Below are 27,766 nucleotides of genomic sequence, written 5' to 3'. Positions count from 1 at the left end.
CTGAAAATTTCACCATAGAAAACCCTTTTTCAAAAGCTCATGACCTCTGAATAGAGGAACCACAGGTCGGACCAGCCTTTCTACTCCTCTGCCAGCCTCTTTCTTGTTCCTACAGGATGCTCACTACTTCATGTTGGAGCTCTTGCTCAGGGTTGCCATTCCTGGGAGGGTGCATCGTAGGACTCACACAACCCAGGACTGTTGCTTTAAAATTGACCAGTTTGGGAAAAATCTAAGGACTTCTCATTGATGAGCTTTGGATAAACCACTGTAAACACATCATGAAACCCAACACATGTGACTAGTTTGTAAGCTGTTGGAAAGCAATCCCAGATCTAGCACATGGTAACAAAGGGGAAGAAGAACATACAAAGATTTGGTTGCTTTTAATCACAGGTTTTTATGCCACAGGGTTTCTGCTCATGGGTTGGAGAATTTAATTCTACGTTTCCCCTCCATGTAACACCTCATTTCTTTCAGTGTTTCACAGATGGAGAGAGAGGAATGAACAATGATCTGCCTCAGGCTACTCTCTCAGCAGCCACTCCCAGGCCTGGCCTGCAGTATGTCACCATGGGCTATGGACAGCGTGCCAAGGCTTCAAGAATCCCAGTCTGTGAACCACGCTTAGGGCTTTGCAATGCACCAGCCACTGCTGCGGAGACACCCCTAATCCTGAATATCCCAGAGAAGTGTGGGAAATTACTCAAGCTGTCTTTGAGTCCATTTAGACAATGGGAACCTGGGAAAACTAAATTTACTTATAAGTCAACTGGATTATCCCGAAGTCAATTTCCTTGTGTAAACCCAGTTTCAGGTACTATATGAGCTAACTGTAGGACAGGGGCTGGGCTGCAGACTTCCTGTGTTGTCCCAGCTCTTGCAGATCTCAGCAGATAGCAAAGCTATTATCCCAGCTGACATGGAAGCATCCTCCAATCCTGTCAGATGACAGCACTGACAAAAATTACAACCAAATGTATTTTGACACTCATTTGCTTTTTTAAGTCTGCTTCCTAAAAGTGAAACATTCTCTTGGGGGAGAGAAGTTTTAGTAAAAACACAAGAAGGCTGGTGGTAAAGTCTCTAGGGAATGACAGTAAACTGGCAACGGATGATTCCTGATAGAAGAAAACAGGGCTCAGAAGTTTCTAAATGGTGTCATTGTCCATTTCCTTTTCCATGTAGGAATGAACTCTGCCTCCAAAGTATCCTAGCAGTCATTTTGGAGGAAAGGATTTTCTCTGGGCCCACAAAAATACAGTATGAAATCAATTTTTTTAAAAATGTACTTCCTAGTGAAAAGTCATTACTGAATTTCTCCTACCATATTCTCTTAACCCTTCCTGTGCTCTGCTTCTGAAAAGAGCCAGGGAGAATGTGGGCAATCACTTTTCTTGATTTCTCTCAACTGGCTATGTGTCAGTGACCAAAGCTTAGCCTTCACAAGGACAGTGGACAGGATTATTTCCCATGAAAATATCTCAGAGTAGATACAATGCTAACTCATAATTATAAATAAAATCACCTTTAGTTCTCCTTTGGAGATTTTGGAGGCACAGAGCAAAGAGAAGGAAGACAATGGGAATGAAAAGACTTGAATTCTAAACCCAGGCATAGGGTTCAGAGTTAGACCTGGATTTGAATCCCAGTTCTTATACTTGTGTGAGTTTGGAAAGGTCATTTCTTGTTTCTGATCTTCAGGAAGTACTTGCCTCTAATATCTCCTTATGTTACAGTATGTTTTTATACATAAACCTGGTTGAAACAGACAATATGAGCCAGGCATGGTTTGCTTTGTAATCTCAATGACTTGAGAGGCAGAAGCAAGGGGCTTGTGAGTTTGAGGGTAGGCCAGGTAGAAGTAGCAAGGACCTGTCACAAAAACAAAATATAAGTCAAAGGTATATAGGTGTGGCTCGAGTGATACAGTCCCAATCTGTTGTACAGGAGGTACTAGGTTCTTTTCTCATTGCCACAGAAAGACAATATAATAAAATAGTTATAATATGTATTGGAAAAACAGAACTGCCTTTATGACTTTGGATATTAGAAGGATTCATTGCCCTCTGATTCTAAGTGTATCTGCTCATTCATTAATTATTGAATATCTTAGAATTTTCTGTTCCTATCATACACATGGAGAATACTAGGCATCCTGGGATACTTTCATGAGGCACGCACAAAGGTAGGGAGCTCAGGAGTATGGAGGAGAGCACATGACCTCATGTGCGGGCAGGAAGGCTTCCAAGAGGAAGATCCATCTAAACCAAGAGGGTTAGCTCTGGTCTGAGTTACAGCGCCTGGTAGGGATGGAGTAATAAGAGCCTTGGAAAACAACCTTACCACATAATAGAAGAAAGGAAGGGAGAAAGAAAGGAAGAGAAGGCAGGGAATGAAGGGAAGGAAAGAAGAAGGGAGAAACATAGGCAATGAGGGAGAAGAGGAAGGGAAGAAAGGAGAAACGCAAGGAAGGAGGGAAGAAAGGAAAGAGGGAGGAAAGGAGGAAGAGAGGACAGCAAACAACTTCTACAAGGCTCTGTTTTCTCCTGTGATGACTCTTATAATGCTTTTAGAATTTTACATTCTTTCCTGTTTGCTTACTGGGAAATCTAGAGTGCTGCCGAGATTTGGGATGGTAAAAAATTTCCCCATTCAGAAGTTACTTTCATAAGACATCACACATTCCCAAAGCTACTAAACAGTTTGTTGCTTAAGTGTGTGACTCAGTCCTGGGGGCTGGGGGGATGGGGATGTCTGTATGTACTGCAATGCTTCGCACACGAGATATTGTAAAATACTGGTGGATGACTGAATGGAAGATAGAATAAAACAAGAATAAAAACTACTTAGGTGAAACATGAGCTTAAACAGTCTCCTTTCTACTTGATTGTGGGCTCCTGGAGATAGACTATTGAAGTGCCAGACTTTGAAGTCAGGCCCCATTTTACCACGCGAACCCCACTCTACCACGCGAACCTGAAATAAGCAGGCCCTGTGAGCAGACCCAGGACAAGCCCATTAGGGCCCAGTGGGTCTAGAACTCTAACCACTGGGAATGCTTAACTCTGACCACCCCTAGAATCGAACCCTGAGCCAATCAGATTTGTACCTGTATCCTAATCTTGCTTGCTTGAACACCTGATTGTTGTAACTTTGTTCTTTGCCTTTATAAGCCCTGTGTAATCACAGCTCGGGACTCCCTCCTAACCTCTGCTGTGTCGGTGGGTAGGACGAGGCCCGAGTTGCAGCTCGCTTAAATAAAGCCTTGCCTTGCTTTTGCATTTCAGAATGTCTGAGTCTCGGTGGTCTTCTTGGTGGTGGTTTCGTAACTTGGCACAACACTATCATGCCTTTTGATTAGGATCCTGCCTGAATTCCCTCCTCCCATTGTGTTTATCACAATGCATGGTATACGGCAGAAAGTGGAGAATAAAATGGTGTTCTAGCAGTGGATTTTTCTTTTTTGCTTTATTAATAAAGTCAATAAATGCAGCAGCTGGGTATGATGGCATGTGCCTGTAATCCCAATTACACAGGAGGTAAAGAAAGGAAGATCTCAAGTTTGAGGTCAGCTTGGGCAAAGCTATCAAGACCTTATGCCAAAACCAAAAGGAAAACTGAAAAAAGGCTGGGGCATGGTTCAAGTGGTAGAGTACATGCTTAATAAGCCCAAGGCCTTGGGTTCAATTTCCAGTATTACAATGAACGAATGAACGAAGTAGAATTATCCTTTGCTAGCTAAAGAAATTGTAGATCCTATAGCTGTGTTTCTACAATGGCAGTAAGAATCAGAATCTGTAAATGTCAACACCAAATGGTTCAACACAGAACGCTGAATGCGGACCTCAATCTCCTAGTGATAGAGTTCTATCATTTCACAATGGAGATAATCCTGCTTCCCCAAATTTAGGGAACCCTTCTATAACTCAAAGGAGATTCTAGGTGTGAAGGAAACATATAGGTCCCATATATGAGATCTTCATGGTAGGAATTGGAGGCCAGAACTTGTTAAAGAATGTGAATTTAAAGCCATGGTTGGTGGTTCATGTCTGTAACCCTAGCACTGGGAAGGCTGAGATATAGTGAAACCCTATCTCAAAAAAATAAAAGTACTGATTCTCCCTGAGATCTGGGTTCAGCAGCGTCAGAATGCAGTAAAAATTTATTTGGGCGGGGGGGGGGGTGGGGTGGGGGGGAACCAATTCTGGAGTTTGACTACAGGGCTTCATGTTTGCTAGATAGGCACTCTACAGCAGAGTCATAGCTCCAGTCTTTTTTACACTAGCCACTTGTGAGATAGGGCTTCCAGCCTGGGCATGTACCTAGACCATGATCCTCCTAGTTTTTGCTTCCGGCTATAGCTTGGGTGTCAGGCATGCACCACTCCCACTTTCTTCCTTTGATGTGGAGTCTTGAAGACTCTTCCATCTGGCTTTTCTGAACCTCCCGATCTTGCTCTTTCATATAACCATGACAGTCCATACCACTGCCAACTAGCTATTTGTTGAAAAGAGGTCTTCTGGGTATGCCCAGGCTGGCCTAGAACTGTAATCCCCCCAGTCTCAGCTGCTCATGAAGATAAAATGCTAGGCACATGCCACTGTGGGTAGCTTTTGGTTGAAAGGGGTCTTTTATCTACACTTGGGCTGGTGGCTTCAAACTGTAATCCTCCCAGCATCAGCTTCCTAAGTACCTAGGATTACAGGCATGAGCCACTGATATGCTTGGCTCAAAAATACAGTTTTAAAAAGTTAATGTATTGGTATTTATAATCCTGTAAGGTGATCTCTATACCTGAGCATGTGGATGCTAGTTGTCAAACAATATCCTCCTATCCTTCTCCAACTGTCTGCAGAAGATGAGGCCTGGGCGATCTCATCAACTTTCCCCTTTAACCCTGTCCTGCAAACGCAGTTATTTGAATGTTCTGGTTATTTAAGATTTTTCTAATCATGGTGACCTCATGTTTTGTGAGTTATTGCTTATGGTTAAGGGTCTAAATAATAAAAGGATGGTGAAAATATGATTTCCAAATAAAAACTCTCTGCAGAGAGCTTTGTGGGTAAGGGAATGTGGTTCTTAAAGCCCCAGACTCTTTTCAAATGCTGGCTCTGCTCCTTATGAACCACATGAGAGTAGTTATGCATTTCCTGTGCTTTATTTCTCTCAGTGGTACAAAGGAGACAACTTGTAGATTCTGAAAATTAAATGAGGTAGCCAGGCACTGGTAGCTCACACCTGTAATCCTAACTACTAAGGAAGCTGAGATCTGAGGATCGAGGTTTGAAGTCAGCCCGAGCAGAAAAGTCCCAGTGAGACTCTTATCTCCAATTAACCATTCAGTAACCAATAGTGGAGTTGTGGCTCAAAATGGTCCCTGAGCAGAAGAGCTCAGGGACAGTGCCCAGGCCCTGAATTCAAGCCCCATGACCGACCAAGAAAAAAAAAATTAAATAAGGTAACATATGTAAAGTCTTTTCTATAATGTCTACTAGACAAAAGGATATACAATAATAGTATTCTGACAATTATTATTCTCCTATGATCACAGTTAGATATCAGTGGCTTACACTTGTAATCCTAGCTACTCAGAAGGCTGAGATCTGAGATTCATGATGGGAAGCCAGCCCAGGTAGACAAATCCATGAGTCTTACCTCTAATCAGCCACCAGAATATTGGAAATGGAGGCTTGGCTAGAGTGACAGGGCATAAGTCCTAGCGAAAAATTGAGGGAAAGCATAAGCCCTAGTCCTACATAAAAAAGAAATTAATGGATTTGGGGGAAGAATTTCTCCTATGATCACTGTTTTTGTTTTACAGGGACTGATGCTCATCTGGCAACATGACTGTCAAACCACTTGCTCCTCCTCACAGGAGGGCTAGCCCTCTGGAGACTAGCTGGCCAAGCATTCCAGACCTTTGCCATGCACAGGATAGCACCTCAGAAATAATAAAGAAAACAGAGTGAAACCAAAGACTGTCCCTGGAATTTATTATCCACAAGAGGATAGGTGTGTATGGCTTCATGCTATATTGCTCAGGAAGGAGTGCGGGGCCAAATCTGTGGTTTTTTTGCTTTGCCTCATCCTCTGCCTAAAGATCCATCACACATGGATTTAGGTAAAAAAAGAATAACAATAATAAATAGAAAGCCACCCATAAAAGGAGAGTGGGCTGTAGAAAGTCTAGCCATAGAGTCTAGCACATGCTAGGAACCCTGACTCTTCCATTTACAAGTCTGAGAATCCTGAGCAAGTTACTTTGACTCTCTGAGCCTCAATTTCTTTGTCTGCAATAGGGGATTAAGAATAGCAAAGGTTATAAGGCAGCACATCACAGGGATTGTCGGTGATAGCCCAGATAAACAGCCCAGTCCTGGGTTTCTTATCCCCCCTCAGTGCCACTGAGACTTGGGAGCACATAGTTTGATTATTAGGGGGCTGTCCTGTGCCCTGTGGGATATTGAACAACATCTCTGGTAAAATGTTTCTAGAACTTGCAGAGTGTTTCTGAGATGGAAAATTCAGCCCTGGTGGAGAACCATTGACCTTATCCAAAACCTGGTACATTGTAGTTGCTCAATAAATTGTTGACTCTTTCTCCCCATTTTGAGGGAGGGCTGAAGAAGACCCAACTAATTTGGAATCCTCATTAATTCTGATAATGACAGAACTGAAGCCCACATCTGCATTAATATGGAAAAGCTGTCCACAGTGATCCAGAAGACACTGTGTATTCATTATGAAAATGAGCCACATACAACATTCATATGAAAGTCATTTACAGTTAGCTAGCACAATAAAAACAAATAGTATTATACACTTATCAAAGCCTCAAAAAAATCTGCCACTAACCACTTCAAGCAAAATGGAATTGCTAATTGCATTTAAAATAACTTAAGTGTCAATTACATTATTTGAAAAAAAACAAGACAACTCTATCTCTCTTTTTCTCCTACTCTCCCCACTTCTGCCCCGCCTCTGTAGTGTAGGGATGCTGTGACCCTTTTGACTCAGCCTTCTTAAGTAGTTGAGGTTGAAGGCAATTGCCACAGAACTTGCCTTACTAAAAAAACAACTATTTTTGATTTTTAAAACTGTGATGCCAAGAGTTTTCTGCCTAGGCTATTTTTGAACCTCAGTTCTCAGATCTCAGTCTCCTGAGTTAGCTAGGATTACACTTGTGAGCCACTGGTACCCAGCTACTTTCTTAATCCTTCCCCCTAATATTTAGGGTACCAAAGTTGGTTCTTTTTCCCTCACTCACATATCTAAGGTGGAGAATATTTTGTAAGTGTTGAGATGAGATTTTTAGGTTCCTTACTAACTTTTTAAGCAGGAAGTTCTTTCCCAGAAGTGACCTAACTTCTTCCTGCTGCATCTCAAGCCTGGTTTTCCATTGTTTGAGCTTCAGTGAGAAGTGAGACCAGCTGTTCATAAGGAAAGCTTCATTCTTGTAGAACTGGAGATTGTAAGCAACACCAGGCCTGGCTGGGACTTCCTCTTCTCAAACAGCAATTCTGCACAGGGGTGATTCACATAGGAGACACCTATGTGGGATCTGGAGACAGTTTGGGTTGTTGAGACTTAGGATAGAGAAGTCACTAACATCTACTGGATAGAGGCCAGAGTTGCTGCTAATGTCTTGCAATACAAAGACCCAGCCACTCCAGCAAAGAACCACACAGGCTCAGGTACCTGTAATATCAAGAATGAGAAACCCTAAACCATGACTCTGACATGAATTTAGCAGAACAATGAACAAACTATTTTTTTTACATAAGTCAATGAAATCCTTCTTTCCTGGCTTTGAGACACTCATTCTAGTCCTCAGGAAGTCTTTTCTCATCTTAGAGTTGAATGTGATTCCCTGGCCACTCTGGATTTTTGTGCACGTCCCCCTCACAGCACCTGTACAAATGGCACAATGTTGGCATGCGTGGGACATAGGATAAAAGACATGTGAACGAAAGCAGAGCGACAAGGCCCAATGATGGCAGCTCTGAGAAACTCAAGAGGGCCTCCGCTCTGGACAGACAGAGCAGGTGAGAAGGAGCTAAGGCTGCTTGGCCGATTCTTCCCAAGTATATTCTCAGACTTGGAATTCATTTTCCTTCTTTGCATCGCACTGACAGGAATATAGATTTGGTTTCGTTTAACATTTTACTTAATCTCCTGAAATGTAAAAAGTGCACAAACAGATCTGATTCCACACTTTCCACACTCCTTCTTGTGGTACTGTTAAATAGAGCTGTTAAAACAAACAGGAGAAATGAGGAGGTCAGGGCTCTGTCTGCTACCTGCTTTTAGTTTCTCTACACTGGCCTCACAGCACTTCTCGGAGCCTCCTGAGTGGGCCCTTTCCCTCATGGCCTGAATTTGAGAAATGTTATGGCTGTCAGTGGGTACAAACTCTTCATGTCTGCCAGTAACTCTAGGGCAAGCAGAGGGCTCTAAGATGATAGGAGATGACAACTGATCAAAAGGCTTTACCCAATCCATTCTTAAGATCCCTTGATATTCCCTGAATTCACTAAACATGCATCCATCATGATACCTTCAGGCTAGCTGTTCTCCTGGCCCCAAATACTAATTTCTCTTGAATACATACAAGCTCCATGTCTTCACTTTATTTATGCCTTTGCCCACATGTTACCCCAGCAGAAAGGTCCTCCCTGACCAACTTACATAAAGCAGCAGCCATCTACGATGTCATTCTATTTCCATATCCAGCTTTCTATTTCATCTAAAGTAATGGTCCCTTTTTCCTAAGTGATGAATAAGATCTATGGCTTTCATAGTTACATCCTTAGCTGGCTCATAATAGGTGCTCAGTAAATATCTTAAAGTCTCATGGCCATTCATGGTCAGAAACTTGGTCCTCAATTCACCCTACCACACACACACTACCAGTATGTGATATAACTTACTCACTGGATCAATCCTTCCTCTCTTAAGCAATTCCACATGCCCACATTTGGTTATTTATTACTTAGTCTTTATCAAAACAGCCTAACTACAGGAGTGAGACAGGATTATGGTGAGCAGAGTCCCAACACCCACCCTTGTCACTGGCACCCTGTCCTTGGCCCATAAGCTCAGAAACCATTTCATGTTACTGCATTTTGGACCTGAAACTTCCCCCAAGTCTACATTTTGCACGTGGAGCAGCTGAGCTATTTTTTTCATAGCCAGTGCAGAAGGTAAAAGTAAAGGCGAACGTTTACCCATACAACTGTGTAAAATACCCTTACAGCTTCATCTGTGACCCTGAACCTTTCTTTCTTTCCAAACCGCTTTTATTTTTGTAAAAGAATGCACTACATGCCGGCATCTGGCTTGTAAAAATAAATACAGTGACTGGCTTTTCCCAAATAACTTGGCCTAGTTGTAGAGTTCTCCTGAAAAGCTAGGTCTCCCAAGATGCACAATCTTGCAGGGTGACATGCTCTGGGGAGCAGGCACTGAAGAGGCACCAGCAAGGTTGAATTACAGACCCTGGAGTGTCTGGGCTGAGGAGGAGAATGAGATGTGTTCTTGTGGAGGGCGGATCATCAGTACTTACTGTTCCTTCTGACTTGTTATGACTCAGGTACATGCAGTCTTAATCACTAGAGGGCTTGCACTCATTCACGAGTTCTGGTATCTTTCCAGATTAATTTTATAGCTTTAGTTAAAAACAGGATGAAGCTGGTGAGCATCTGCTTATCCAAATGAAGTGAAGTTGACTTGAAATCATTAGATATCAACTCTCCCTAAATCAAGCAGTCCACTGGTAATATTTGAAGATATTATTAATACTTATTTTTATGAGCAACTCAAAAGAGTCAATGGAAGTGAATTCAAATGAACTCAATTATTAATGACCACTAAGTATGTATTATGGTAACCTCTTTTCAACTTTTTATTTAATCATTTATTTATTTACTTATTTATTTTGGCCAGTCCTGGGGCTTGGACTCAGGGCCTGAGCACTGTACCTGGCTTCTTTTTGCTCAAGGCTAGCACTCTACCACTTGAGCCACAGCACCACTTCTGGCCATTTTCTATATATGTGGTGCTGGGGAATCGAACCCAGGGCTTCATGTATACGAGGCAAGCACTCTTGCCACTAGGCCATATTCCCAGCAGTGCTGGGGATTAAACTCAGGGCCTCAAACATTCCAGTGTTTCTCCACTTAGTTATACCTCCACCCCTTTGGAATTGTTTAGTAAATTAGCTAAACAATAAAACTCTTTTATTTGGTCTTTGTGTGTGTGTGTGTGTGTGTGTGTGTGTGTGTGTGTGTGTATGCGTGCGTGTGCATGCATGTGTGTGTGTATGTCTGAATATGTGCACACATACCAGCCTGAGTGCCATCCCTGAGCTTTCATGTTCAAGCTAGCATTCTATCATTTGAGCAACAGCTCTACTTCTGGCTATTTATCTGTGTATTCATTTATTTTGTAATTAGTTGGAGTCTCATGGGCTTTCCTGTGCAGGCTGGCTTTGAATCTCAAACCTCAGATCTCAGCCTCCTGAGTAGCTAGAATTATAGGCATGAGCCACTGGTACCCAGCTATTTGATCTTTCTTTTCAGCAAATAAACCACAAACATATTTAAGTAAAATAAAAACATGAATTTCTTGAAATCTTAATTATTTTAGAAATAATTGTTAGCTAAATTTATCATAGAAAAAACTATTACTCAATATGCAAACTTTATAACATCGGGCCAGATAACTAGTTTATTTTGATATTTCTTCATTTACAGCCAAGCAGAAAAGATAAACAGTTTACTCTTGCTGTTATAATTTGGACTTAGAAGGCAAATGTTCTTTCCATGTCTATGGCTGGGTTCAGAGGCTCCCGGGAATGTTGGCTATCCTCAGGCAAACACAACCATAATGGTGGTTGTCATTCATTGAGCACTTGTTACTTCCTAACAGTTACACAGGGCTTCCTATTGGCCAGGCACTGTGCTTTGCAACAAAACAGACCATTGCAAGTACATGAAAACCTAAAAGATTGATCTGTGGGTCTTTGGCAGAAATAATATGCTCTGAGACTATTGTTTCTGGTCCACAAGAGGAGTTGGAGCAGTATATGGTGTTGTATGCACTGGAGAGGAACATCTCAGTGACATACACATACGCACACCTGTACATGTGCGCGCACACACACACACACACACACACACACACACACACACACAAAGACATTTGTAAGATTCTAGGTTCATTCTTTAGCCAGCCAACTTTGTTGTCTTCAAAATATGTCAACCCTGTAAGAACAAAACCAGCTTTACTTATGGCTATAGCTTCAGCACTGGGGCCCAATGGGAAGATGAAGTGGAACCTCTATGTGAATGTGCTTTTTGAATTGTAAAACAGGACACAATTCCATTGATTTTTACTGTGTGTTACTGAGAGGAAATTGTTTTGGGCTGTTAAAATGCTTAAGTAGGGCTGGGAATATGGCCTAGTGGCAAGAGTGCTTGCCTCATATACATGAAGCCCTGGGTTCGATTCCCGAGCACCACATATATAGAAAACGGCCAGAAGTGGCGCTGTGGCTCAAGTGGCAGAGTGCTAGCCTTGAGCAAAAAGAAGCCAGGGGCAGTGTTCAGGCCCTGAGTCTAAGGCCCAGGACTGACAAAAAAATAAATAAATAAACAAAATGCTTAAGTAAAACAGGGTCTGCTTTAGTTCTGTACCAACATTACAAAAGGTTCTCTCTTCTCCCATCTTCTGCCCCACCAGTACAACACAGTTGGGATGCAGAAATAAGGCCTGTATCATCCAGCTCTCTGGCTGGATGATGGATTGAACTTGAGGAATCTCACAGTGCTGGATCCATACCACGATCAGTGAGGTGTGCTCACTGAGAAGAGATTTGGACAAGTTACCAGACTGTCTTAGGCACAGCGAGGCCTGCACATAGTAAAATGCTTTTACTTCTTCCAGGTCACATTGTTTACAGAGCCTGGAGCCCCATTTAGAATGCAGGCTCAGTTTGCCTGAGAACTCTGGCACATGGAAGGCCAGTAGAGGTGGGCCAGCTGAGAGCATTAGTGAGACCATAGAACCTCTGTGATCAGATCTTAGGCAAAGTCTGGGACATCTCTTCATACATACCCATGAGAGAGTGAAGAACTTGGGCTGCTTGAGTCATACCACCTGACTCTGTACATCCTCCCCCCGCCCCCATTTCAAGGGGTTGGTAATAAAATGGCAGGGAACCTCTGAATAGCAGGGGCACAGCAGACTGGAAACAAGGGTCTTTTACCCTCACCAAACCTTGTGGACTCATTTACTAGATTGCCTCCAGATTCAGTAAATCAAGAGTTTTAACTTTATTTCATCATTGTTTTGCAGTCTCCCAAATTACCTGAAACAAATTTGAAAGGGTCGAAGTCCCTAGGAATGAGAGAACTACTGCTTTGTGATAAGCGTGTGTTAGCTGAGAGTTAAGTACAGAGCACAATGAGGCAGATGAGGCAATGAGCCTTACAGACCAGGGGTACTGGTGTGTGTCATCTGACTGAAGACTGAAGCTCTTTTCAAAAACCTATTCATGTAGTAGCAATTACTGCCCGCCAATTGCCAATCCTATGCATCTCAAATACTTACTTTTGAAAGAAAAGCCACCTAAAAATTTAAACTATCCAGCACAGCTCAGCCTCAAAATGTTCTGCATTTGGAATACCACTTCCCTCTGGAAGAAGACAGGGGCAGTCAGTTTGAAAAACTAGCCTCTAGTCCTGGCTCTGCTTTCTCTGTACTTTCTATTTCACTTTTCCCTTCCTTGGCAAAAATCAGAATAATCTTACCTAGAGAGAACAGCTTATTTAGAAAAAATAAAGCACAAACACAATCCTAGCTGTGATAAATAGAATAGTAGTCCCAATGATACCCCTATCCCTAGGGCCTTAGAGTGTATTAGGTTAATGGCAACGGGGAATTTAGGGTTGCAAACAGAATTAGGATCAGTAATCTGATGACTTTAAAATAATGAGATTATCCTGAATCACCTGAGAGAGTTGGAAGTAATCCTAAATATCTTTTAAATACGGATAATGGATGCAAAAAAGTCAACATGCTCACTCTGGCGATGGAAGAGGCCTGTAGACAAGGAATACAGTGGAAAAGGAAAAGAGATGACGTCTCCTTATGGAGCCTCTAAACAAACCTTACTTTTAGCTCTGTGAGCCACACTGTGGACTTAAAACTTTGCAACTCCTAATACAGTAGGTTTGTTATAAGCCACTAAGTTTGTGGTAACTTGGCCCTTAGGAAACGAATTCAGCAAATCAGGAAACTAACAGCCTTCCTATAGACACTATTATTGTCTTTATCGTGTTCACTGTCGTAGTCCTTGCCACCACCACCACTACCACCACCACCATCATCAAGGCCTTTTTCAAATGCAGCTTGGGGAGGAAATTTCCAGCAACATGTAATTTTGCCAAAATTCTCCAAAACCAAACCAGCTGGCTATCTCAGCATTTTAAAAAGTGTTATCAGATAGTTTCTACAGAAACAATGAGAATGTGGTTCACACTGTTATTTCATAAACACTTTGTTTCCAGTACAGAGGTATACTTCAGAGTGAATCAATTTTAGTAAATTAAGAGGTTTGTTTAAAATGTCTTTATTAACATGGCTAAAAGATATAAGAAGTAATCTTGGCTTATCCAATGGTAAGTTTTAGGATTTAGAGCTTTTCAATTCACTTGTTTGACTCTAGTCTCTCTATAAAAATATTTCATGACTTCTTGTTTTCTTCTTCACTTTTTTTTTTTTTTTGCCAGTCCTGGGGCTTGAACTCAGGGCCTGAGCACTGTCCCTGGCTTCATTTTGCTCAAGGCTAGCACTCTGCCACTTGAGCCACAGCGCCACTTCTGGCTTTTTCTATATATGTGGTGTTGAGGAATTGAAACCAGAGCTTCATCTATATGAGGCAAGCACTCTTGCCACTAGGCCATATTTCCAGCCCTAACTTTTTGTTTTGTATCATGAAAAACCATGGCCCAGAAGAAGTAAGTTTTATGCCAAATTTCTAGTAATTCAGACTTTGGAGAGGAAAACTTTCATTCATTGCTTTTGTTGCTTATTGAGGCCTTTTTTAATGCCAGCATTTTGAGATATGCATGAACAATAGGACAGAGGCCACAGGAAGGCAGCTCAGGCCCCCCTGCATAGTCCTTCCTTGCCGGATGTGGTGATATGGTCAGTAGAGCTGTTTTATTTAAAAGAAACATAAATCTAAAACTTCAGGAAGGAAAAGTGCACAATATTTCATGGCCAGTAGGGGCTCACTGAACCAAAGAACCAAGATTGCACCCATCATACACTCATTTCTGTTTCTTTGATTCTCTGTTCATTGCCCAGACCCTTGGTGAGTATACTACTAGATTTTAATTCTCACTCTGCCTTGGTGGTCATGCTTATCTTGGCTCATTCAAGACCTGACTTATAGTAAGCATTAAAAGATGGCTTCTAGAGCTGCAATTTCTGAATGGGACAGGAGTGGAGGAGTGACAAGAGGATGATTCCAACAGAAAGGGGGGGTCTGGGCTAAGGTTTGGTAAACACCTCAAAGGTAGACACAGAAAATTCTGGAAAGGATGATGTATAGCAGTGATTTCAGAAGGGTTACAGTCAAACTTTCTGAGTCATTCAGAAGCAATATCTGCATTCTTTAACCTCTGGTATAACAGGAAAAAAAGTTCTTGAAAGCAGTTTTCAGCTGAAGCTTTGCCACTTATGGCTCCGTTTCATTGGGAAAATTACTTAACTCTTTGTCCATTTCCCTCATCTGTAAAGTAGGTGTAATAATATGGCTCACATCATAAGTCTGCTCTGTGAAATAAAAATGGCTATATAAGATGAATGTATAACAATGAAGCATATGCAATTCTTTTGCTCTGTTCTGTTAAAAAGTGAGGTAAGAGGGTCATATTGATGAAGATGCATTGTACTTAAAAACTTACATGCTGTATGGTAACTCCTTTGTGCATCTAAAGACAATAGCAAAAACCTCATTCAATTTTAAAAATTGAAAGAAAGAAAATGTGAGGTAAGCCAGACACTAGTGGCTCATGCCTGTAATCTTAGCTACTCAGGATCCTGAGATCTGAGAATTACAATTCAAAGCTATCCCAGGCCAGAATACACATGAGACTCTTAACTCCAATTAACAACCAAAAAGTCAGAATAGAGGTGTTTGGTCAAGTGGTAGAGCACCAGCCCTGAGTAAAAACTTAAAAGAGACAGGCCTGGAGTTCAAGTCCCAATACTGGTGCATGTGCACACATGTGCACACACATACATACACACACACACACACACCAACACACGTAAGATTGCAAAGTAAATTAGAGATATAGGAACAAACAAAATGGAGTTAGAGCAGAACTGAACAAGTAGAAGTTGGAATTGTTTGGGAGATGCTAAGGCTTTTCCTATATGCTTGGTATTCCTGGGTATGTGTGTAGGGAGACTGAATAGAAAAGGAAATACAATTTGGTAATATTCTCTCTGTCTTCATTTATCTGTTCTATAAATTGAAGCATAAGATTTGTTTTGGGGAAAAAATTGCTGCTTGAAAAATGCAAAAAGCATCTTGAAAAATATCAAAGTGAAATCCCCTTTCAAGTCATCTCAGTCTGAAACATGGGGCTCCCCTCGATGCCATTGTCAGAACAGAACTATTTGCAGAGCCACAAGTAGTCTATTAAGTCCTATATCTCAGACCAGCAAAGAAAAGCAAACCCTACAAATGGCCATGGCTCAACAAGAAAAAAGACCCAACATGTCCAGAAAACAAACCAAATATCCCCTCTCAAAAGGCCTTGTTCTTATTATATAAGAACACATCAGGACTATGAAGATGGCTCATTCAATGTGAATGGTCAACCTGTGCTTTCCTCTGATTATGACTTAAAAGTCACCGGCTTTAACCAAGGGCAACTCCAGCACAGAGCTGTCTTAAATGGTCACCTTTACCAAGTCACTTGGCCCTGAATGAACACTGTGACACATGGGCCCCAGCAATGACTCAAGGCTGCACAGAGGACATTCATATAGGGAAATGGGCCCAACTTGTGTGTTCTGTTGTGTTAGTTATACAGGAAATGGGATAAATGGATCGCTCTCTTGGTAAGAAATTCATTCTTAGATCCACGTGAGAAAGAGGCCCCCATTTTTTTCTGTAAATGAAACCCAACAACAGATAATGCATACACCGAAGTCAGATAAACTGGAAGGCGTCTTTTGAGATAATCCAGTAATTTTTAAAAATTCTTTTTACAGTAAGTTTTCTAGCAGAGGCTTGAAAATGTGATACAGCTAAAACAGGTTTACCAGAACATTTATGGAATGAGGACAGGGGAGTCAGCCCTGATTATTTTATGCCAGTGTCCTCTTTTCTATCACAAAGTCATCTTAACACCTCCCTCCCCGCATCTCCATGAATCTTTCAGTGCTCCTAGAATAGTTTGTGAAAGTCAGTCATTATTCCAGCATTCCTTATTCACAAATGGTAAATCTAGGCATAGAGAGGCCATGTGTTCTGCCCAAAAAACAAACCAAACATGCACAGTCGTTGAGCAAACTGACAGTCACACTAACAAGCATGGTGAAAGGAAGGCCAGGGTAAAAGCCAGGCCTCTTATGTCCAGTCCAGCATTCTAACCACTGTATAATATGGAGTCATCCTATCAAGACATTTTAATCCACTTGCAGTACATCTCCAAGGAGTCCCACAGTCAGATACCAATTGCTGACTTGAGGAAATTTCTTGTTTGGCTTTTCAAAAGAATATCTAGAAGGGGTGGAAGGTAGCTAAGAGGTAGAGTTTCTGCTTAGCATATGTATCAGACAATAAATTCGATCCCCTAAAAATTAGCAAATATAAAAGAAGAATATAGAATATGTGGAAAAACGAAAGGGAAGAAGGAAGAAAGGCAGGCAAATTAAATCTCAACAAAAAAAGTAAGGGTCAAATTTCTCATCCTCTGTAAAGTCCCACCCCAAATTATAACAAATAATTTGTTTGTTTTTTTTAAATAAGGTATTTTGATCCCCAAACCTTGGATATGGTGAATAGTGCTGCAACTAACATGGTTATTCTGGTGGCTTTACTGTACCATGGCTTGTAATCATTTGAATAAATTCTCAGGAGTAGAATTGCTGGTTTACAGGGTAGTTCTATGTTTAGTTTTTTGAGGAACCTCCATACTGCTTTCCAGAGTGGTTGAACAAGCTGACATTCTTAACAACAGTGTAGTAGAGTTCTCTTTAGGCCACATCCCTGCCAGCATCTGGTTATTGTTTGTTTTCTTGATAATGGCTACTCTTAACTGGGGTGAAGTAGAATCTCACTGTTGTTTTGATTTGCATTTCCTTTATGGTCAGACATGTTGAACATGTCTACATGTGTCTATTTGCCATTTTTACCTTTTCTGATCAGTCTCTCTTTAGCTCATTTATCAGTTGGACTACTGTGTAACAATTTAAAATTTTTGAAGGTTAAAAACTTTAAGTGTTCTGAATATTCTGGATTTGGGGCCATTGTCTGATGTATAACTGGAAAATTCTTCTCCCATTCTGTAGGCTTTTTAGCTTGTTGGCTATGGAAAAAGTCCAGATACCCCTCAATGGATGAATGGTTCAAGAAAATGTGGTATATATATCCAATAGAATTTTACTCATCCATTAGAAAGAATTTTATAGTATCATTTGTAAAGAAATGGAAAAACTTGGAAATTTTTATGTTAAGTAAGTAAGTCAGGCCCAGAATGACAAAGCTTGCATCTTTCCCCTCACATATGGAAGCTTATAAACATATAAGGAAATATAGTGGGTGGTGTGCAAGTAAATACAAAAGTATTTAAGGGAGAACTCAAATAGTATAATGCCTTAGAGAGGCAAAGTCAAAGTTCAACAAAATAAACACCAGGAAATGGGTACTTGAAAGGGGTGAAGTAGGAGTAGGGGAAAAGAAGCAGACAAATGAAGAGAAGAAGTGGGAGGGGGGATGCCATCAAGAATTCAATGTATATCCTACAAAATTAAGACAGGGAGGTAAAGGGTGGGGGGATGACAATGCTGAAAAGGGTGAGATGCCTTGTACTCATAAACTGTTTTGTTAAATGGCAACTCCTTTGTATAACTACTTAAAGATAATAAAAAATAAAATAAAGTATTAGAAATATATTTGTGGTAATTTGAAAAGGGAAAGATGTTATCAAATGACTATATTCACTAGATTCAACAATTTCATTAAATGAATATCAAAGGAACTATATGGCCAAAGGTCTCATCCATCTACCCACCCACCCATCCATCCATCTGTTCACCCATCTGAGCATCCATCTAACTAGTAGATACTGCATAGTAGGCATTCCTTACTCCTGGGACATGAAGGTAAGTAATTCCAGACTTTAAGAACTAAGTCTGGCCAGGTGCTTAAGTCTGTAATCCTAGCTATTCAAGAGGCTGAGATCTGATGTTTGGTTCAAAACCAGTCTGGGCAGTCAAAATGGAGGGACTCATCTCCAGTTAGTCAGCAAAGGTGTGGCTCAAGTGGTAGAACGCAGCTTTGGGTGCTAAAAACCAACCAGGAGTGCAAAGCCCTGAGTTAAGCTCTGGAACTGGCATGGGAAAAAAAAGGAGAGTCATGGCTGAATCCTAAACCTTCCATTGGGAACAAAGAAGGGAGAGAGGAGGAAGGAAGGAGGAAAGGTATGGGGTAGGCAGGGAAGAGGAGAGAAAGGGGAGATGAGAGACTCTCATGGTGGTTGGTGTTCAGGCAGGAGAGGGGTGAATACTAGCTGAATGTTACATGTGGAAGGTGGTACATGAAAAAGCCAATGTCCACAAGCCAAATGGGGCATGAGCTCCAGAATGCTGAAGATCAGACTGGAAGCCATCTGGATGAAAATATGAGATCAAAGGGTACAAAGTGATCAAAGATTCTCATTTCCTTTCCCTCTACATTGGCAATCTCATCTATAAAATGTCCTTACAAGTAGCTGAGTCTAACCATTTCAAAGACTTCACTGAGTTCCCAACAGTACAGAACTCTTGTACGATGGTATCTGGCCAGTTGTTAAAATTAGTATGTGTGAAAAGTTTTCTTCTTTTTAGGGCTGGACCAATCTGTATATATATACTCTGGCCAGACCTTCTGCAGGTTTGCACCACCATACTGAAGTGTGACTGTCTGTGAGTGCGGCGGAAGCTCCCCAGCTCATTCCTAATAACTTCTTTTTCTTCTTGAGACAGGTCCTTACTTTAATGCTAAGATGGCCCACATCTCATTATGTGGCCTAGGCTCCCTTTTGAAAACATGATCCTTCTATCTCAGACTCTCAAGTACTGTGATTACAAGCATGCTCAGCTATAACTTTTTTTTTTAAGCATTATTGTACCAGAACCAACAAGCACATGCGTGGGAGTGGATTGTATGTTGCAATGAGATCAAAGGTTAATGTGCACAAAAGACCACAGATAGCGTTTGAATTCTAACTCTTTTCAGAAAATTATTTAAAATTTCTTGTTCTCAAGACAGTAATAAAGGTGCCAAACTATTAGGGCTACCTTTGAGGATTACCTGAATTATACATAATGGCCATTATTTGGATAGGCACAGGCTAAGTATAAAAGTAATTTTAGGGTTCCTGGACAGAACTGAGCTCTGTGTAATGTGAAATCAGAACACAGATATTTACTAGGGGAGAGGGAACTTTTAATACTATGGGTGGGCTAAACAGTGTCTTTCCTATAGGTCTGGAAGTTGATTGCCACTCAGGAAAACCATCCTAGCCATTGTTTCTCATCAGGAGGCAAAATCAAGTGCCAACAAAATCCTGGGAATAGCCTGTAACAATGGCCACATAGGGTAGTTAAAAACTGATTTGCTCTTGGAAACAATTCTAGACCACTGGGCTTTGGGGTCATTTCCTTCCACTCTGATGACAGCATGTTGTGACCAGTCTATTTATTGGTTTTTAAATATTGTTTTACACATGTTTGACAGAAGTGAGAGGGGTTTAAATATTGACTGAGAAGAGCACCCAAGTTTTTACTTAGACAGCTTGGAATTCATGGGGCATTTGGCATAATTAATGCTTTAATGATTCAATTAACATTTACCCAGTTTATCATTGTTGTTATTTTTTTAACATATTATATGAAATCACTTCTTTTTTCTCTTGTTTGTTTTCCCTATGGTTTAGCCCCTGTTGTCGCTGTATTTGATTTTGGTACCCTGTGTATTGTATATTTGTTTGCCTGAATCAGGAAAGGGAAGGGAAACTTCAAAATGTTGAGACAAAGGGTAAAAGGCGAATCAATGCAACAGCAATATTTACAAAGACAATTTGTTGTAAACCAACTGTACAACTTTGAGACTAGGAGGGTGGGGAATTGGGGAGGGGGAAGGTGGGAAGTCAGGAAGGAGGTAACAAGTTTGACAATAAATGTACTCACTACCTTACATATGTAACTATAACTCCTCTATACATTACCTTGACATTAAAAATTAAAATTAAAAAAAGAAAACGAGATGTACCCAAATCAAATGCTTTAGAGGTCTTCTTTATTATTTTTTATTAGCATGCATTCATAATACAAGGTAAGTTTCACTATGATGATCCTATCATTGTATACAGTATACTTTGAAGAAGCTTACTCTCTCCTTATGTCTTCTATATTCCCTCACTGGTACCCCTCCTTTTCAAATAGTGTTAGTGGGTTTCAGTATGCTGGCTTCATATGTAAATATGTAACACATTTCAATCCTCTTCATTGCTCAGTTTCCTTTGCTTTTTCCTTCCCTTCCCACTAGTCACTTTCAAACAATCCTTTTTACACTTATCTCCCTTCCTCCTCCTCTTCCACATCATCTTGGGTCTGGGTTCCACAGATCGGTGAAAATATTTTAGAATTTTGAACTTGACCTATTTCAGTCAGCATGATTATCTCTAGTTTCAGCCATTTTCTTGCAAATGACATAATTTCACCTTTCTTTATGGTCAAGTAATATTCTATGGTGTGTGTGTGTGTACACATATGCTTTCCTTATCATTCATTGGTTGTTGGAATACTGATTTTACAGCTACACTGCTGTGAGCAGGGCTGCAGTTAACATGGGTATATAGATATCTTCCTTGTATGTTGATGTATACTCTACCACATATGCCCAAGAGTGGAATGGCAGGGACCACAGTAGGTCCATTTTTAGTTTCCTAAGAAGCTGCTATACTGACTTCTATACTGTGTAAGGGTTCTTTTCCCCCTGCTTCCCAACAGACACTTATCAACATGATCATGTTTCTCCCACAAAGGCCTGTCCTAGGACCTACTGTGGGTATTTCCTTGATGTAGTATCAAACACACTGGGGCTTGGGCTAAATAAAACTGGATGATCACTGTGAGAGTGTAACAGGCATTTTCTCTCCAATTTATAGAAAGCTGTTGATATCAAATATTTTCCTGTCTTCAAAGGTTTTTAAGTGTTGGTAAGGATTTTTCACATTTTCTTTCTTCCCTTATGGGAAGCATGGATATAGATACAGAGATGTAACCCAGTTGTTACTAACATTTTCAGAGATGAAAAATGGGTTCAATCTCTGCAGTCCAGCCAGCTTATTCTCTGGTTAATGTCCCCCAGCCAAGCTTGTTGACATCAACATATCTTAATGTACTAGTCTGATTACTTAACTATCACTATCAAGACTAGCTAATATAATAACCATTACTTTAGAAAATAAAAGTATATCAAAAGTGAAACACAACTATTTTGAGTACAGTGATTTCTTACTACTTTTGGAGTAATGTTCCTGAAAAACACCAAAGAAAAGTTTTATAAGGTCTTTAAATATAATAAAAATATGCTTCGGGGGGGGGGGGAGAAAGGGGGGAGGGAGGGGGGCATGAGGGACAAGGTAATAAACAGTACAAGAAATGTATCCAATGCCTAACGTATGAAACTGTAACCTCTCTGTACATCAGTTTGATAATAAACATTTGAAAAAAAATAAAATAAATAAAAAAATATATGCTTCAAAGCAAAGTGTAAAAAAAAACTGCTCTGAAACCCACTCTGTCCAGAACATATTAGAGTTGTTCTTTAGCCTCTGCTGTCACTGTATTTGATTTCGGTACCCTGGGTATTGTATATATGTTTACTTGGATTGGGAAAGGGAAGGGGAACATCAAACTGGCGAGACAAAGGGTAAACAGCAAACCAATGCAACAGCAATACTTACAAGACAATATGTTGTAAACTAACTGTACAACTTGAGGGAGGGAACTGGAGAGGAGGGAAGGTGGGAGAAAAATGAGGGAGGAGGTAACAAGTTTGACAAGAAAAGTACTCACTACCTTAGGTATGTAACTGTAACCCCTTTGTACATCACCTTGACAATAAAAAAAGCCCTGCTCTAGTAGTCAAGATGATTTTCTTTGGTTCTGTCCAAAAGGAGCTTGGTTCTCCCACAAAGGTTGCAGCTTTGCTGAGTGCTAGTGGCTCACACCTGTAATCCTAGCTACTCAGGAGGCTGAGATCTAAGGATCTTGGTTTGAGGACAGCCCAGGCAGGGAACTCTGTGAGGCTCTTATTTCCAATTAACCACCAAAGAAATCAGAAATGGCTTTATAGCTCAAAGTGTTTCAGTGCTAGCCTTGAGGAAAAAAGCTCAGGGACAGTGCCCAAGGCCCTTAGTTCAAGCTCCAGGACTGATAGAAACAAGATTGTAGCCTGTATTTCTTTGTAAATATTTCTAAGTAACTCTCAAGGTTTTCAAGTAGTACTGTCTTTCATTTGCTTTTTAAAAATACCATTTAACATATGGTTTATGAATGCATTTCCAAATTTGCAGATTACTAAGGGCCTCAATTCTCTGTGCTTGATCTAATCCTTCATATCAACTGGGAGTCTTGGTTGCAAAGGACAATTTGATCTACTTTAAAGCAATAAAAGAACATTTATTGGCTCAAGTAGCCAATGCATGAGAAAATAAGGTGTGGAGTCAACTGGAGAAAATTTCAGTGAAGGAATTAGATAATCTTTTTCTTTTTTTTTCCATTTCAGCCTCTTGGTTTTACGATTATGGGTATTTCCAAATTTCTATTGCAATTACATATGTAGGAAATATAGCTGAGGAATTTTGACAACTCCAAATTTGTAAAGTAATGTTGTGGAAGGATTAGTATTGGCCTGGTGTGGGTTTGGGTTTGTCTGTCAGCCTTGGCCCAGTCTCTGAGTCAAGAATGTGAAACACTGTGGTCAGGCTTGTGTGAGAATCCAACAGCTGAAGAGAAAGATCTCTCTAGAAGTCAGCATAGCTGTCTTGGACATTCAAAACAATATATACACGATCCCTTCTGCAGAAGGTATAATACTTCTAGATCCTTCCTTTCTAGAACATTCCTTAGACTAGTATTGCAATAAGACAGCAATCATTGCTGTCTTATTTTTGTTTGTTCGTGTGTTTGTTTTTTGTCCTGGCACTGGGGATTATATTCAGGCCTTAAGTTCTTTCTTGGCATTTTCCCTCAAGGCTGGTTCCCTAATACTGTGTCACACCTCCACTTTCTGACTTTTTTCTGGTTAACTTAAGGTAAGCATGTCACAAATTTTTCTTCCCTAGGCTGGCTTTGAACCACAATCTTCAGATTTCAGCTTCCTGAGTAGTTAATATTACTACAGACAGACAGTGCCTGGCTGTCATGTTCTTTAGAGACTGAACTGAAATGTGTCTGCATGAAAAGGCTATGGATTTAACTTTGGTGTACAAATTTTAAGCCACATGAAATCAAAACCACAATTGGAGATACTGTATCTTGGCAAGCTTGCTAGTTCTCCCAGCAATCCCCCAATGAAAGCAGTAGGCTTCCATTAAATGAACAAGTGCTCACAGGAGTCCAGTCTACTGCCTTTGGCTTTCTCAAGAGACTCACCAGTTGAGACATTATCCACATAAAGAGACCAAAGAGAACACATTAAACTCATTTGTCACACAAATCTTCACATTCAGAAAGTATCAGTTACTTGTTGACAGATTGATAAAAGTTCTCCAGACCACTAGGATTCATTTTCTTGCTTGCTTTATTTTTGTTTTCATTTAATAAACCCTCTCACACAGCAGGTCTATCCTCACATTTTCATGTCTTTTCATCTAGACCCTGGAAACTTGCATCTTTAGGGAGCTCTGCTTTCTATCAACATCACTGCTTATCACAAGCCAATAATAAATACATTTCTGTGTAGATGGAAGGATGTAAATGAAGATTAAGCCCACATTACCTAAAGTGGAAACTATGCCGCCAAAATTGAAAAGTAGGCTCAGGCTCTCCCCACTTTCCAGGGCCCCTGTCGATTCCAGCTGGACTGTGCTTTTTGGAATTCATGCGCTGGCTGTGGTCCCCATCCTTTCTCAGAAGTAACACCTTATGCTGTCTGAGGAGGAACACATCTTAATCCATTGTGTGAATACTCATGTTTTGAAGAACCAGTTTCTTTTTTTTTCTTATTTATTGTCAAAGTGATGTACAGAGAGGTTACCGTTTCATATGTTAGGCCTTGGGTACATTTCTTGTACTGTTTGTTACCTCCTCCCTTATCCCCCTCTCCCCTCCCCATTTCCCTTTCCCCCCTGAGTTGTTCAGCTGGTTCACCAAATGGGCAGAACCAGTTATCTTAAGCAGAGGTGAACCTACCATCTTCCTCCGGACTTCAGCCAATCTCTAAGGAATGCCTTTAAAATTACTTCCAAGTGGGGAAGTTGGAGGATAATCTTTTAACACCAAAACAGAATGAAGAGTGGAGCAGGGAACCAAGAAACAAAAAGATATTTGCTCTAAGGATGTAAGTGGCTGGTTAATGGCTGATAGACTGAAAGTAACCCCAACCCTTGAATTCACTGTGCTTACCAGGTGTGCTATATAATGGGGTCTTTTGATATCCTCTGTGTGTTTTGGGTGGGCAGAGATTCCCTTCCTGCTCAGGTCCTAGTACACTGTATACAGAAACCAGATCTCTGAATCAAATCACTGTCAGAATTCCAGTCCTGGGTCTTACCTATCTTAAACAAGCTTTTAAAAAATAATCATAAATACATTCTTTTATTTATATATTTATTTTAGTGAAAATGATAGAAACTTTTCAGTACACTGAAAGTGGGTCTTCATTAGTATAAAGTGATAATTACTTTTATACCAGCACAAGTTTCTATTGAAGTATGCAGGGCTTGGAATGTTAAGTCCTAGGACAGAATCACTGTCCTAGGTTTACTAAATTATATCTAACCTCTAGGCCAGGGTTTTACTGGCTTGTACAGGTAAGTTAAAGAACTACTGTCCCAGAAATATTGTTCCTTGACGCACTTTGGGTTGTTTTAACTTTCCTTTTCTTTCCCATTTTCTTTCTTTTTTTTGTGGTAATGATACTTTATTGGGAAGTTTGAAATAATATAGTAACATACTGGTATTTTAAAAAATCTACACAGCTGTTAATTGCTTTAGAATAGATGACAGAATAAAGATAATAGCCAATTTATCATTCTAATATTATGTGATCTATTAGGAAATAAAGAAAAGGATATTACTGATGTTTGTTATGTACATAAACTCTTCCTATGCTCCCCAATTAGGAACAAAGATCCATCTAATTGCAAATAAACCTTGAAAACATACTTCAGCTTCACTGGAAGATAATGTGCTTGTGGAATTTACTTTTTTCTGTGAAAAAAACATTACCCAATTTAAGCTTTTAAGAGAAAACATTTACTTGAGAGAAAATGGGTGTTTGATTTTTAGCTCATTCCTAATTTTTGAATAGAGAATTATTTCACCATCTATTAGGGTATCTGGTTATTTTATATACAGTGCCTGAGGTGAATTAAAATATCTGTGAAATAATAATCACTAGTAAAAGAAAATTGCCTTAAAAATCATAGGGGGTTGAATCCAGGGCTTTGTACATGTGGGGTGCCTACTCTCATTTTTATTTTGCTTTTGAGATAGGGTCATATTTACTTTGCCCAGGGTACACTAGAATTCACAATCCTTCTACCTCCAGCGTGGCTGGAATCACTACGTGCCACGGTGCCCAGCTTTAAGCTAGCCTCACAACTTTTTCAGCTGTGAACTGAAGCTAATCATTGGGTCTCCTTTGTCATGTGCTCCCCCATGACATATTGCCTCTCTACAAGCCCAAGCCAACTAGCCCAAACTACCATGGATGGAAACTTCTGAAAACATAAGACAAATAAACCATTCCTCTCTACGTTGGTTAGCTCAGGGGATATCCTAGCAATGAAAAGCTGCATAGCAGAGAAAAAAATTCTGCAGCAAAGTCTGTATGCTCTTTAATTAATGTGTTGTGATATTAGTTAACAGTCCTTCCTTCACAGGCTTAAAGTCTAGCCGTGGAAGATAGTAACACAACTGTATAATAGAAATGGTAAAATAAAACACAAAACTACAAATGCTGATTGTGCATGTGAAGGTAGGTAACTGCTAAAAGCTAGATTAAATATAGGCCCTGAAAAGGCAGGAATATTATCGATATTTTGCATTATTCTGTTTCCAATATGTAGGCCAATATCTGCCTGTTAGTGAGTAAATATCAATTTAAAATATAAATGGAGCAGGGAGACAAATGAATTTTCTGAATAACTGATAAAAATGTACTGGACTTGGAATAAAAAGACCTGGGTTTGGACCTCTGCTTAATAACTGTGATAATGGACAATTTCCTTAACCTCACTGAATCTCAGTTACCTTATCTGCAAAATGGCTATGTAATCCTTGCCAGGCATAGTGGCATACACTTGTAAACCCAGCACTAATGAGGCTTAAGCAACAGGATGGAGAACTTGAGGCCAGCCTGTATCACTCTTTCTCAAAAACAAACAAAACCCCCAAGCCCCAAATTACAGTAACAAGTGGTGTTTGAGGATAGGTACTAACTCAGGCAAGTAAAAATGAAGCAACTTTCACATCATTGGGGTTTGAACTCAGAGCCTTGTGCTTGCAAGGCAGTTGCTCTACCACTTGAACTACACCACTTTCAGATAAAAGAAGCAACTTTCACACTGTATTTTTTGTCACTTAACTTGGACCCCTAACCGGTAGCAGTGTCCATGGAGTAACAGATGAAGGCTGTTTTCCTCTCCTGCTGTAGTAACCGATGGCACATGCTCAGATGCTGTTAACAAGATCAATAAACTTGCCACATTCAGAAATCGACAATTAACCCCTTTTACAACACTTAAAGTCACAGGCCTCTCTATTTTATATGGCCAAGCAGGCTGCTGAGCACATGGTTTTTATTATTACCACCACCCCCCTTACCAAAACAAACTCTACTCCTCATAATTTAGCACCTTCTAGAGCCTGTCTTTTCTTGGTGATTTTGTGGGGAGCTCTGTGCACCCACAGCTGTCTTCACAGGGGCGCCTTCAGATCTGCCCTCCGCGCTGCTCAGGGAACTCTGCTATCTTCAATCCCCTCACCTTTCTGCATGGTTTATGGTTTACAGCTGCGGTGAAAAGCATCTTGGGGTCGGCGGAGATTTATTTCCCTTTTTAATGTTTTTACTAGGCTGAATAAACACATCCGCACAGAATGAAACCTCTGGCCATATCAGGATATGGAAAGCAGGACTCCACTCTGCAAGGGTAACTCTCTGGTGACTGACACTTGCTAGCAACAACATGGGCCATTGTTGGGCCTGAATGGGGCTGTGGTCAGAAGCCCTTCAGAGAGT

The 27,766-nt window shown here is 40.5% G+C and overlaps 1 protein-coding gene and 1 long non-coding RNA gene across 2 annotated transcripts in view; one reads left to right on the top strand and one right to left on the bottom strand.

Moving 5' to 3' along the window:
* Ror1 (receptor tyrosine kinase like orphan receptor 1) overlaps positions 1-27,766 on the bottom strand; it is a 345,026-nt gene that overhangs the window by 60,575 nt on the left and 256,685 nt on the right. The gene's annotated exons all lie outside the window — the stretch shown is intronic.
* LOC125355254 lies at positions 23,608-24,801 on the top strand. Its single transcript, XR_007211628.1, has 2 exons — positions 23,608-24,509; positions 24,684-24,801. It is a non-coding gene; the product is annotated as an uncharacterized LOC125355254 (long non-coding RNA).

Source organism: Perognathus longimembris, chromosome 7, assembly GCF_023159225.1.
Source record: "Perognathus longimembris pacificus isolate PPM17 chromosome 7, ASM2315922v1, whole genome shotgun sequence".
Lineage (NCBI taxonomy): Eukaryota > Metazoa > Chordata > Mammalia > Rodentia > Heteromyidae > Perognathus > Perognathus longimembris.
Note: the sequence above shows the minus strand (reverse complement) of the source record. Positions and strands in the feature narration are given on the sequence as shown.